Source organism: Oryctolagus cuniculus, chromosome 6 (assembly GCF_051225735.1).
Source record: "Oryctolagus cuniculus isolate XC-2025 breed Fujian yellow rabbit chromosome 6, ASM5122573v1, whole genome shotgun sequence".
NCBI lineage: Eukaryota > Metazoa > Chordata > Mammalia > Lagomorpha > Leporidae > Oryctolagus > Oryctolagus cuniculus.
In genome coordinates, this window is record NC_142872.1 from 27,132,907 (window position 1) to 27,147,163 (window position 14,257).

The 14,257-nt window shown below is 48.4% G+C and overlaps 2 protein-coding genes across 26 annotated transcripts in view; one reads left to right on the top strand and one right to left on the bottom strand.

Annotated features, from left to right (window-relative positions):
• The window catches only part of FAM13B (family with sequence similarity 13 member B), a 97,490-nt gene extending 84,747 nt beyond the window's left edge, over positions 1–12,743 (bottom strand). For 18 of the 25 annotated variants that reach the window (XM_089335909.1, XM_070076139.2, XM_070076138.2 and 15 more), the window contains exon 1: positions 4,731–5,063. The gene's annotated coding sequence lies outside the window, so the exon portion shown is untranslated. Of the gene's footprint in view, positions 1–4,730; positions 5,075–12,647 lie in introns of those variants that run through there. The other 7 variants (XM_089335907.1, XM_089335905.1, XM_017341079.4 and 4 more) reach the window with 5 other exon arrangements.
• The window catches only part of WNT8A (Wnt family member 8A), a 41,156-nt gene continuing 31,663 nt past the window's right edge, over positions 4,765–14,257 (top strand). Inside the window, exon 1 of the mRNA XM_089335917.1 lies at positions 4,765–4,901. The gene's annotated coding sequence lies outside the window, so the exon portion shown is untranslated. The remainder of the gene's footprint in view (positions 4,902–14,257) is intronic.

Genomic DNA, 14,257 nt, shown 5'->3' on the forward strand with positions numbered 1-14,257 from the left:
AAGTCAGATATTCACATATACCCTCTTTTTTTTTTTTTTTTTTGAAGATTTATTTATTTATTTAAAAGATTACACAGAGAGAGAAAGAGAGGCAGAGAGAGAAGTCTTCCATCCAATGGTTCACTCCCCAGTTGGCCACATGGCCAGAGTTGCGCCAATCCGAAGCCAGGAGCCAGGAGCTTCTTGTGGGTCTCCCACGCGGGCGCAGGGGCCCCAGGACTTGGGCCATCTTCCACTGTTTTCCCAGGCCATAGCAGAGAGCTGGATTGGAAGTGGAGCAGCAGGGTCTCGAAACGGCACCCATATAGAATGCCAGCACTTCAGGCCAGGGCATTAACCTGTTGCACCACAGTGCCAGCCCCACATATAACCTCTCTTAAGGTAGCTCTCACTCCTCTCACATTTGCAGAACACTGAGTGCAGTCAAGTTCATAAAGTACATACCATACTTCCTTTCTTTCTATCAGGTACTCCTCACCCCTATACTCTCCACACCCTACCACAACCTATAAACAAAGTAAAGCATTAGTTCATGTATTGGGAACATCTTTATAACACTGATATGATGGAAATAAGTTTTTGGTACTGATATGTACCTAGCTGAAAACTAAATACAGATCTACTAAATAGCTGAAAATTTTCAGAGAAAATCAGCCCTTCAGAGCTGGCATTGTGGTATAGCAGATAAAGCTGTTGCTTGAGATCCTGGCACCCAATATGGGTACCAGTTCAAGTCCTGACTGTTCCACCACTTCCAATCCAGCTCCCTGCTAATGGCCTGCCTGGGAAAGCAGCAGAGGATGGAACAAGTGCTTAGGCCCCCCTACCCATGTGGAAGATACCAAAGAAGCTCCCAGCTCCTGGTTTTGGCCTGACCTAGTCCCTGCCATTGTGGCCACCTATGTGAGAGCCAGCAAATGAAAGATCTCTCTCTCTGTAACTCTTTCAAATAAATAAATAAATCTTTTTTTAAAAAAAAATCAGTCCTTCTTTAAAACATCTCATCCATCTTTAAAAGAAATTTTCGGGGCAGTGCTGTGGCACAGCTCTCTGCCTGCCCTGGGAAAGCTGTAGAAGATAGCCCAGGTGCTTAGGCTCCTGCACCTGCATGGGAGACCCAGAAGAAGCTCCTGGCTTCGGATCAGCAGATGGAAGGCCTTTCTCTCTGTCTCCCCCTCTGTCTGTAACTCTACCTCTGAAATAAATATTTTTTAAAATTTCTTTTCTATAAAAAGTTTGCTTTTCATTCCTTTTCAGAAATGTTGGTTTTGGGGCCCATGCTGTGGCACAGAAGGAAAAGCTGGCACCTACAGTGACAGCATCCCATATGAAAGCTGCTTAGAGTCCTGTCTGCTCTACTTCTGACCCACCTCCCTGCTAATGCACCTGGGAAAGCAGCATAAGAAACCTGCACCCATGTGAGACCCAAACGAAGCTCCTGGCTCCCTGGCCCAGCCCAAGCAGTAGCGGCCATTTGCAGAGTGAACCAGTGGATGGAAGATTCTCTCTCTCTCCACCTCTGCATGTCCTTCTCTGTAACTTTTAAGTAAATAATTAATCTTTAAAAAAAAAAAGTTACATTTTCAGATAAACTGTTTAACCCATTCAAAAAATAACCGTAGGAGCCGGCGCTGTGGCATAACAGGTTAAGGCCCCAGCCTGCAGTGCCGACATCCCACATAGGCGCCAGTTCAAGTCCTGGCTGCTCCTCTTCCGATCCAGCTCTGCTATGGCTTGGAAAAACATCAGAAGATGGCCCAACTCCCTGGGCCCCTGCACCCACGTGGGAGACCTAGAAGAAGCGCAGCCCTGGCTGTTGCAGTCATTTGGGGAGTTAACCAGTGGAATAGAAGACCACTCTCCATCTCTGGCATTCTACCTCTCTCTGTAACTCTGTCCCTAACTCTTTCAAATAAATAAAATAAATATTAAAAAAAAAAAAACTTTAAAAGGAATAGGTATACCTACAACTCAACAACAAATAAACTCATTCAAAAATGGGGAGAGGTGTGGTGTTGTGGTGCAGATTACGCTGCATCTGGAGCACTCCCATTCCATGTGGGACTACCTGAGATGGGGTCCCATTTCTGCTTCTAATCCAGTTTCCTGTTAATACACACCTTGGGAGGCAGCAGAGTGAAGTACTTGGGTCCCTGCCACCCATGTGGGAGACCCAGATAAGGAAAGAGTTCCAAGCTCCTGGCTTCAGCCTGGCCCAGCCACAGCTATTGCAGGCATTTGGGGGGGAGGGGTAAACCAGTGGACCCAAGCTGTCTTTTTGCCTTTCAAATAAATAAACAAATGGGCAAAGGCTGGAACAGATACTTCTCTAAAAAAGATATACAAATGGTCAATAAGCACATGAAAAGATGCCTGTCACCAGTCTTTAAGGGGAATGCAAATCAAAAACATTAGGTATCACTTCACATCCATTAGGATGGCTAAGGTCAAACCAATCAACACAGAGTAACAAATGGGATGCGTTTCCACTCCAGGATGTTCCACTTCCCTATCTAGCTCTCTGCTATGCCTGAGAAAGCAGTGGAAGATGGCCCAGATCCTTGGGCGCCTGCAACCGTGTGGGAAGACCTACAGGAAGTTCCTGGCTCCTGGCTTCAGATCAGCGCAGCTCTGGCTGTTGCAGCCAATTGGGAAATGAACCAATGGATGGAAGACCTCTCTCCCTCTGCCTCCCCTTCTCTCTCTCTGTATAACTCTTTGAAATAAATTAAATGTCTTTAAAAAAAAAAAAAAAGTAACAACTGTTGATAAGGATATGGAAAAACTGGAACCCTTGAGCATCCCTGGAAGGAAGGTAAAATGATAGCTCCTGTGGAAAAATGCTATACCAGTTCCTAAAAGAATTAAACATACGGTGAGTATTTGGTACAGCCGTTAAGATATGACTTAGGGCTACCCATATCCTTTATCAGAGCGCCTGGGTTAGAGTTCTGGCTCTGCTCCGAATTCCAGTTTCTGGTAACACACACCCTGAGAGGCAGCCGTTAAGGGCTCAAGTAGTTGGGTCCCTGACTCCCATGGGGGAGACCCAAATTGAGTTCCTAGATCTCACTTCAGCCTGGGCTGGCTCAGATTTGTCATTGTGGGCATTGGGGGAGTGACTCAGCAGATGAGAGATGTATCTGTTTCCCTGTGTCTCTGCCTTTCAGATAATAAAGTAAATGATTTTTCTAAAAAAAAAAATAGATATAAAATTATCATATGGCTCAGCAATTCTACTTCCGGGCATCTACCCAAAAGAACTGAAAGCCAAGACTTCTCAAGATAACAGCCAAGGCCAGCGCTGTGACCCAGTGGGCTAAGCCTCCACCTGCGGCACTGGAATCACACATGGGCGCCAGTTCAAGTCCCACCTGCTTCACTTCCAATCCAGCTCTCTGCTATGGCCTGGGAAAGCAGTCAAAGATGACCCAAGTGCTTGGGCCCCTGCACCTGTGTGGGAGACCTGGCACAAGCACCTGGCTCCTGGCTTCCAATTAGCTCAGCTCTGGCTGTTGTGGCCATCTGGGGAATGAACCAGCAGATGGCAGACCTTTCTCTTTCTCTCTCTCTCTCTCTCTCTCTCTCTCTCTCTCTCTCTCTCTCTCCTCTGTAAATCTCTCAAATAAACAAATAAAATCTTAAAAAAAAAAAAAAGAAAAAAAATTAACACCCAGAAAGGACTTCTGATGGAGATACAAATACTGACCATTTCATCCCACTACTTTCAAGAAATACCTAGTGCACAGTACCTGCGTGAAACCCAGGCCAACAGGTACTTCCAGGTTACAAAGAAGAGTTGAAGTTATAGTATCACATTAACCCCGCCTCAGAAATTCAATTCAGAAACCACCCTTCAGTGCCTGCCTCTAACAGCAAGTACCACCGAGCTGTTTAACGCTGACAGCCCGCATCACTGCGGTTCTGGTTGCCATTTATGGCTTATCGGCTTCTTGAAAACAAGGTAAATGATCAACATTTCTCATGGATTTGACAGCATGATGGGGAGCCAAGAGAAATTCTGCTACTGTCTTTCCTTAAAGCCAGTTTGGTTTCTACCGGATTACCAAAAAAAAAAAAAAAAAAAAAAGTTTAACAATTTCCCACCGGTCCAAGTGTGCCAACCGCTAAAAATTCCCTAAAGCCTTGCCCGAGTCAGGAGGCGACCCCATCGGGTGCTCGGGGCTGCACGAAAGGTCTCCCTGCGGGCCTGGCCGGTGCAGAGCATTCTAGCCAGGCCCCGGTGCACAGACAGCCCAATTTTGGCCATATTCTCCCAGCGATGAAGGAAGTCAGCAACCGCTCGTCCCACGTGACCTTAAACAGTTGGGCCCCGGATAAACCACACTTTTTTTCTGCATCAACTTCACTGCCCAGCACCGAGGAAGTGGGCGAGGAGGTGCGCGGGCGGGAAGGGCCAACAGACGCGGGGTGCCGCGCCGGCCAGGGGTGGGAACTGACACCCGTTCACGCGCAACGCAGCGGCGGAAAACCGGGGACTGCCACACCCCCTGGCAGCCAGGGGCACGGCTCCTCCCGCCTCCCACTAGCGGAAAGGGGGCCTCTCCACCCAGGGCCCACCGGCAGGGCACGGCCCCCGGCTCTCCGCACCCTGACACGCAGCTCTCGGTGCGGGTGGGACGCGGCGCCCGGGGGCGACTGAGGGGGAAGGGCCGCGGCGGCCGGCGGCCCGCGCATGCGCAGAGCCCGGTATCCGCCCGTCTACCTACCGTTGGAACCGCGAAGCCCCGATCCCCGGCCGCGGCCGCTTCTCCAGGACCCGCGGCGACGACGAGCGAGCGAGAACTGATGCCCTGAGCGGCTCCGCGGCCGGCGAGCCTGTTCCCGGGACGGCCGCTGGCAGGAGGCTGAAGCGACGGCTGCGGCGCGGGGCCAGCCCGGTAAGCGACCCCCGGATGCCCCCGGCGGTGCTGGCGGCGAAGACGCGGAAGGAGGGGTGGGAGCGGCGACGGAGGCAGCTGCTGAGGCGCAGAGCCTCCCTAACGGAGAGCGGGAGGAGATGGAGGGCGGAGGGCGGAGGGCGGGCGCAGGCCGGACCGGACGTGACGTGCGTGGGAGGGGACGGGGCGCGCCGCGGCGGGGGAGGGGCGCGCGCGCGGCGGGGAGGGGCCGCCCACCCGCCGGCCGCAGCCGCGAACCTGGAGGCGCACTGACGCCCCCCCTCAACCCCGATTGTGGGCTCCCAAGTTAGGGTGCGGGAATCCCGGCGCAGGCCCGAGGGAGCGGCCTGCCGGTGTTCGGTTTGGGAAGGAAAAGGAGGGAAATGCGCAGGGGATGTGAGAGATAAAGACAAAATATGACTGGCGGCACTCCTGGTCTCTGCGGAGGGGGACACGCCTCTCTTGCCAAAGGCCAGAAAAACCCAGGTTCCCTTCTCCTGGGGAGGAGCACAGAAAACCGCCGGGCCAGGCCTGAAGCGGTCACCGGCGGTGAGATCGGCGACCACCGGGCTGCACCTGCGCGCCGCCCGCCCCCTGCCCTTCCCCTTCGCCTCACGACCTGACCTAGATCTCTCACGCTGAAAGGGCCTGGGTGTGTACTGGCCATAGGCCGCGTGCTCACGAAGAGCCTCCTGTACTAAGCTGAGGCTTCCAGGCCAAAAGAAAGAGGGGGCTCCCTGAGCCCTACCTTGCGCCCCCCCGCCCCGAGACCACCTGGCCCCTCACTCAGGCTCAGAAAAGTAGGAACAGTAGACCGATCCCTTCTTGGCGTTAGTCTGTTCAGAGCTTTCAGATTCCCATTGAGTAAAATCCAAAGTTCAGCCTTTAGGCTCCTTTGGGACGCTAGATCCACACCTGTGTAAAGAACTCTTGTCTAAAAATAGGAAACACGACATTTGGATTGCCCCCTGCCCTACCTGAACTGGAGTCAGCAACCTGGAACCATAAAACAAAAACCTTCACAGAATTAGAGACAAGATTTTTTTTTTTTTTTTGAATGATCACCCTTTGAGATGATCTATAAATATGTTACAGAGGCCAGGATGGCTCCCAGATTTCATCAGAAAGATTAAAAATAAATCATCTGCAACCCAAGTGCCACATGCCCAGTTGATGCTGTCACAACCGGAGGGTGGGGTCCACAAAGAGTCTAGAACCAACAGACTGGAGAATAATGTACTGTGCAGGCCACTCTGTCCAGGAGAGATATGACTAAGGACCAGAACCAATCAGGACAATTAAAATCTCAATTCTGGCCGGCGCCGTGGCTCACTAGGCTAATCCTCGCCTTGCGGCACCGGCACACCGGGTTCTAGTCCTGGTTGGGGTGCCGGATTCTGTTCCAGTTGCCCCTCTTCCAGGCAAGCTCTCTGCTGTGGCCAGGGAGTGCAGTGGAGGATGGCCCAAGTGCTTGGGCCCTGCACCCTATGGGAGACCAGGATAAGTACCTGGCTCCTGCCATCAGATCAGCGCGGTGCGCCGGCCGCAGCGTGCTGGCCGCGGCGGCCATTGGAGGGTGAACCAACAGCAAAGGAAGACCTTTCTCTCTGTCTCTCTGTCTCTCTCTCTCACTGTCCACTCTGCCTGTCCAAAAAAAAAAAAAAAAAAAAAAAAAAACAACTCAATTCTGGGGCCGGCACTGTGGCGTAGAAGGTTAAGCCTTCACCTGCAGCGTCAGCATCTCATGTGGGCACTGGTTCAAGTCCCAGCTACTCCACTTCTGATCCAGCTCCCTGCTAATATGCTTGGAAAAATATGCAGAGGAAAATAGCCCAAGTGCATGGGCTCCTGCACCCATGTGGAAGATTCAGAAGAAGCTGCCTGGCTTCTGCCTGGCCCAGCCCTGGTCGTTGCTGCCATTTGGGGAGTGAGCAAGTAGATGGAAGATCTCTCTTTTCGTCTCTCTGTGGCTCCTTCTGTGTCTGTATTTCTGCCTTTCAAATGAATAAATATTTTTTTTTAAAAAAAAAAGGAAAAAGTTATTTAAAAAAAATTCTTGGCCGTGCATTGGGCATACCATTGAGGACACAGACATACTACATCAGAGGGCCTGGATTGGAGTCCCAGCTTTCCTCCTGATTCCAGCTTCCTGCAAATGCACACCCTAGGAGGCAACAGGCAATAGCTCAAGTAGTTGAGTCCCTGCAGGCCACATGGAGATTCTGATTGAATTCTGGGGCTCCTGGCTTTGGCCTGGCCCAGATCTAGCTGTTTGGGAATGGGGTGCAGGGGAGAGGGGACTTGGGGAATGAATCAGTAGATAAGGGATCTCTCTCTCTCTCTCCCCCTCCCTCCCTCCTTCTCCCTCTCTTTCTTCCTCTCTCTTTCTCCTCTCTTTCAAATAAAGTAACTTTTAAAAAATCTGGATCCACTCACTCATTCAACGCTCATTTAATGCATACCAGCTTCTAATCTCATCTTCAATAACAAGCCTGCCTTCGTGAAATTCTTACCCTAGCAAACTTAAATTCTGAATATCCTTTAAGAACTGACAAGAGCCTATGCTGTGATTCCAAATTCAGCAAGTAGCCTTTCCATCACTCAAAGGGGTCTCTCAGTAAATCAACACACCCAGTAAGGAGCTGCTGCCCAAGGCACATGGCTGGGACTAGTCATACCAGCTGCACAGCTCTTTTGTCAATTAATAAATCTATACTATGATGTATAAATCAGCTTCTGTTCATTGAACTGAATGATGAAGTAGTTTTATCCAAATTAATTTCTCAAGTCCTGATTAAACTGGAATAAAGTGAAATGTAAGTTTCCAGATCTGCCAGACTGAGGATTAGGCTGACCCCAGTTTCCGAGCCGCCCAGTCAGAGTGCAGCTCACACATTCAGCCCTGCCCCCTCCTCAGACATCTTAAGCGGAAGATTTACCTGTGATTCCATGCTTGGAGAACAGGGCAAAATGACTGCTTCAAAAGCTTAATTACAAGCAAGTAAAAATCATAAGAGAGTAAGTCCTGAGTACAACCATCCTGAACCTGCCCCGCCTATGCAACACAGCTGCTGATGACATAACTCACTGTAATAAGTGCTCAGAGTGTGAAACCCAAGAGGCAAGTCCCAGAGGGCAGGGGCTCCCCTACATTTATATGCCCTGCTCCCAAAGTACGTGTTCTCAGAAAGCAGGTACATGACTCAGTGGCCATTTTCCCCCTGTAAAACTCAAGAGCATGTCCTACAAGATATATTTTCTAGATCCTGCTTGACAAAATGGAACCAGCGTATTCAACATGCAGAGCTCACTGGGTATGGTTTTAAACACACACACACACACATTTTTTGTTATCCCTTTAAACCTGTACAGTGGGAATAGATCTGTCATGTACCTAATTAAAAACCCAGGCAGGTTCCAAGAGTTTCTGTGGTCCCCTTAGGAATAGACAGTCCTGTGATCATCAGTCACAAAGGGTAAAGACGCTTCCCTCTTGGACAGCTGACTCACGGCCTGCCCTGGAGACAGCAGCACAGTCATCTCTGACCCCACCCACTCTGTCTCCCCGGCTCCCCGCCTTCTACCCAGCGCCAAGCAGAGAGGGAGAGAGGAAAAGGAGAGCAGGAAAGCTCTTAACTTTTGCTCCCTTGTGATGGCCCAAGACTGCCTGGGCTTGGTAGATGTTTAAAGCTGGCTTTCTCACGATACTTCTATGTTTGCTTCAGAAGCCACTACCATCGCCCTTCTCTGGTGGTTTCTCACCAGTCACTCCCTTGACTGGGCAAAAGCACTCCTTTTTGGCAGTTTTCATCCCCTCCTTCAGCGCTTAGGAATCTGATGGCCCACCTCCAGCTGCTTCTGTGTAAAAGCCTGTTCAACTCTGTAGGGGCCCTGTCAGTTAGCATCTAAAGTCACTCTCACACTGGTCTATTTGCAAGTGGCCATGCATTCACCTCTTGTTGTATGAGGCTATGCATTCCATACCCTAGGAAAGTAGGGCCCTTTCAAAGCAACTGAAAGCTGATCTCAAATTCAATAAATTTATTATAGGCTAATTTTCAAGTTGATAATTTTTGATAGCCTGGGAATAATGTTACAAATATCCAGTGGCTCTTGAAAGAAGAAAAGGTTCCTCACCCCTGCCCTATGGGTACCATTCACATCATCCGTGTAGACTCGTAAACACATTTATTCTGACAGCTTTCCAGCAGGTGGCGATAAAGGGTCTTGTCCAAGTTCCAGCCCTGTGAAGGTTCCCCAGAAGATGGAACCCAAGTGTCTGGAGGGAGCAGAGCCTTTTTCTGACAGCGCTGGGTTAGGCTAGTAACAGCACTGTGTGGCCTACACCTGGTCCACAGGAAGCCTGCAGGCACTTCTTGCCCAAACAGACGTCCAGGCCTATGGCAGTACAGACTGAACATTCCTCTGCTGCCATGACAGCTGCCAGCGATGGGAGTCAGACAGAGGACCAGGGGAGGCCTCTCTCCCTGGGCTGGAGGAGAGAGGCAGGCAGGAGCCCATGTTAAGAGCCACTGAACAGTCACCAGCAAGAGACTCCTCCAGAATTCTCGCTTGACTTTTTGTGACTAAATCACTGAGTTCTCTACCCACTTGTGTCTAGATCCTCTGAAATTTCTCAGTGGCACACACACATGACTCAGTTTCGTGAGTGTTTTTGGAGAGAGAGAACAGGGGTTGTTGGTTTTTTTGTGACATTTTGATTCTTCTGTTCAGTTCTCGGAGTTTTTTGGACCGGATATGGAGATATTTTTGGCCTTCAGAACTGGAAGGGTGGGGGACAGCGCTGTGGCTCAGTGGGTTAAGCCGCCGTCATCCTCACCAGCATCCCATATAAGCACTGGTTCAAGTCCCAGTTGCTCCGGTTCCAATTCAGCTCCGTGCTAAGGTGCCTAGGAAAGCAGGAGAAGATGGACCCAGCCCTCAGGCCCATCACCAACATGTGAGACCCAGGTGGAGTTCCTGGCTCCTGACTTGGGATTGGCCCAGCCCTTGCCATTGTAACCATTTGGAGAGTGAACCAGCAGATGGAAGATCCTTCTCTGTGTGTGTGTCTCTCTCTATAACTATGCCTTTTAAATAAACAAATAAATATTTAAGAAAATAAAACTGGATGGGGCCAGCACTACGGTGTAATAGGTGACGCCTCTGACTCTGGTGCCGGCATCCCATATGGACACCAGTTCATATCCCTGCTCCTCCTCTTCTGCTCCAGCTCTCTGCTAATGGCCTGGGAAAGCAGTGGAAGGTGGCCCAAGTGCTTGGGAGACCTGGAAGACACTCCTGGCTTCAGACCAGCCCAGCATTGGCCATTGCAACCATTTGGGGACTGAACCAGCAGAAGGAAGACCTCTCTCTACATCTGTCCTTCTCTCTGTAACTCTGCCTCTCAAATAAATAAATAACTGGAGAGTGGCTATTGGCATCGAGTGAGTGAAGGTCAAGATACTACTGAACATCCTGCATTGCACAGGACAGCCTCCCTCAACAAAGAAGTATCTGGCTGAAAATGTAACTTCTGCTTTCACATCTTGTAATAACTACAGTTTCTAAATTTGGCAGTCATGAAGCAAATGCCTCAAAGTTACACCACTCTTCTTTTTTCCTACAAATGCTTTACCTGTAGAGGTAGGGATCATGTTTTTATATATTACTAGTCAAAAAAAAAAAATGGCATTTTGGAGAACTGGCCAGGATGAGAAGTGTCTGGTATAGACCAAACTTGTGTGTTTCTAAGACTGTCTGGAGGTGAAGCCATGCCTGGACTTACTACTTAGGAGGGGATTATTTAGTTATTTCTTTGCAAGATGACCTGTGAGCCTAGGAACTCAAGACTTCCCTCCAACTCCCCTGATCAGAGGCTTCAGCCTTTCTAAAGGAAGGCTGTAAGTCCACTCACTGTGGAAGAAACATACTTGGTCCAAGAGGAGGATGTCCTAGAGCCCAGGAGTGTCTCAGAACGCCTGCTTCCCCACGGTCACCAGTGTCACTAGCCTGAGACTTGAAGCCCAGGAGCAGCTCCCTCAATGCAGTCACTTTACCACTCATGCCATCATTGGTCACAGAATGCAAGCAGACTCCTCTTCAGCCTGACTGAATCTAGCGCTTCCAGACATAGCAGAATGTTGAGCCCATCTCTTACGCCATCAATAAGGAAGCTCGAAGGAATCAAGTGTCCTCTTTTCTCTTCCTAATCCCGACTTTGACCAAGGATATTTGAGTACTCAGACACGGATTAACTTTTTTTTTTTTTTTTTTGTCAAGCCTGCCATTACTTTTTTAAATATAATGTTAGTAAGAAACTGGAGCCATGATAACCAGCAGGAACCAAAAAGACATTCTGTCTCCACTTATTCTATTACTTAAAAATTAAGAGTTGGGACTGGCATGTGGCCCAGCAGGTTAAACTATTACTTGTGACACCAGTATCCCATATTGGAGCACAGGTTCAAGTCTCAGCTGCTCCATTTCTGATCCTGTTAATCCATCAGGGAAAACAGTGGAGGATGGCCCAAGTGCTTGGGGCCTGGCTACCCACGTGGTAGACCCATATGGAGTTCCAGGTTCCTAGCTTCAGCCTGGCCCAGCTCTAGCTATTACATCCATTTGGGGAGTGAACCAGCATATGTAAGATCACTCTCTCTCCCTCTCTATCACTCTGCCTTTCAAATACATACAATGAATCTTTTTTTTAAAATAGGTGCTGGTGTTGTAACATAACAAGTTAAGCCACTGCCAACAATGCCAGCAACACATATGGGTGCTGGTTTGAGTCCTTGCTGCTCCACTTCTGATCTGCCTCCCTACTAATGCACCTGGGAAGAACTTGGGCTCCTGTACCCACGTGAGACACCAGAAAAAGCTCCTGACTCCTGGCTCCTGGCTTCAGCATGGCCCAGTCCTGGCTGTTATGGCCATTTGGGGAGTGAGCCAGCAGATGGAAGACTCTCTCTCTCTCTCTCTCTATTTCTTTCAAATAAATAAAATCTTTAAAAAAAAAGTATAATAGATACAACAAAAATTTAGTACTTATGAATACAGAACTTGTACAGAAAAACCTGTGTTTGACTTTCAGTCCTGTTACTAGCCTCGTGACTGGTTATTACATAACCTAATTATACCTTAGGTTCCTCATTAGTAAAACAGGAAAGCTAAAACGAATTGCTATGCATAAAAGTGTTTAAGTCACATTCTACATTTTTCCACTCCCTTCTTAAAGCTTTCAGAGGTCTAAAGAAGTCCCTGGAAGTGTTTCGCTTCCATATCTGGATTTTTATTGCTCAAGATGAGGTCCCTTGTAGAAACCTTTCTTGGCACAAGTTGATAAATACTTGTCTATTTTTTTTAACACAAACCAAAAGCCAGTAAAAACCACCCAAATTCTTGGTGGTATGTTTATAAGATCGTCTGAACCTCTTGAGTTGCAGACAGTGCAAGAACATCTCTTCCCTAACTGGAAGCCACCTGTTTATGGAGTCAGTGAGACAGGACTGCAGACAAGAATGGGAACACCTATCAGTTTTGTGTGCAGGGGAAAGCTGCTGGCCAGCGAGCTGAGTTGGTGGCATTCTCTTAGAGCAGTGAAATGCTACCAAATGCAAACAAATCTGACTGTATGTTCTCTTAAGAGTAAGAGAAAATACTTATACCAATCTTTCTGCTAGGATGAAAGCAAGCACTAACAACCCATCAAAATTAAAATCCTCAGATAAAGGAGAAGCAACTCACCCTTAGAGAGTGGTATTGCTGGCTCTTCTGAGGAATGCAACAGAACTCTGTTGGTGCCTCTTTGTCCAGGACCATTGTGCCAGTGTGCAAGAATGCGTGTTCTTCATAAACAGAAAAATAGGACTAGCCACAAAGAGAGGAAACTGTTCCAGGGTGTACAAATCCCACGCCACCAACCACAATAATAGCATTTACTGTTTTGATCTTAGCCACCCAAAGTATGATGGCCATTTATTCAACACCCATTTCCTGAGCAGCTATTATGGGTCAGGCACTGTGCTAGGGGATATAATGATGGTCTCTCCCCTGAAAAAGCTTCATCTACACATCTCTGGAGTGGAACACTTTTGGCTTAGAACTCAAGTTCACATAATGTGGCTTTCAGCTTCTGTATTCACTCAGAGCTGCTGGTACCAGTCACATCAGTTTGGGGAGCTAGAACAATTGACAGTAACTCTCCTCTTTGCCAAGTCCACATTTTTGGCCTGATAACTTGGAAATCATTGCATGATAAGAATGTAAGCCAATGTGATCATCATCTATAAGAGTAATTTGGTGTTTGTTTTTTGCTTCTTGATTAAATTCTGATAATCACCAGATATTTTTTCCCACAGTCAGAAATTTTATTGTTAGAATAAAGGATATCCCTTTCTCCTCTTTCCTCCCCCTGTATCCCTGTGGAGAAAAAAAAAAAGTGCTCAGAGATTAAATGAGATTTTGACCTTCACAAAGCCATGAACCTTCAACTGCTCCCTCAGCCAGAAAGGCAGGCATGAGGCTCTCACCATTCTCTAAGCCCTGCCTCCTCCTCGGAGGCCTTAGGCCTTTGGGCTCCCTACCATGGCACCAGGCAGGCTCCTCAGCAGCGTTCATCCAGACACACCTTCCATGGCAAGCTGACAGCCCGAACGCTTGGAGATTGCAGTCTAACTGCAGCCACATTTTTGCCAAACATGTTCACCTGACTGCTCTTTTCCACTGAAGGCAAAGTGGGTATAAAGATTTGAAGAATGTAATGCTTTCCTGGTCCCCGCCCGAGCTTATCAGCCGAGAGAGCTCTGAAGCCTGAAGCTTCCACTCCCTCTTTAGGCTTCCCTAGTGAAAGAGAAACCAATCTGTGTACACAAGAGAGAGGCGGTGTAACTAGCAGGCATTCCTCCGTGGCACGCTCTGAGTCTGAATAAGTGTCACAGAACAAGCACCGCTGAAACACCTTCTGAAGAAGGCAGTGACCCACAGCTGAACCGAATCTGTTGATTTTTAACAACACTTTGCTGTTTCTCTCTTCTTAAAGTTTCAGATGTACTGTTTCCTCCACCTGGAACTACTTTAATACTTCTTATTCACACACTGAAAAATACTCTCGTGTACCTGCCGTGTCCCAAGGACTGTGACATGTGATTGTGGTGATGTTGCTGTCAACAAGTTTGTTTGTCACCAGTTGTAGGAAAGTATAACACATGCAATTAGGTACAGTCCGTAACAGCTGCCAATGATAGGCTTATGCATTTACTCTACTATACTTTTCCCTCGTGCTTTTACGGTGCACCAAGTCTACTTTTTGGAACAAGGTCACTGTAAAGCAGTTTGCCACGTTACACCAGCAGCAG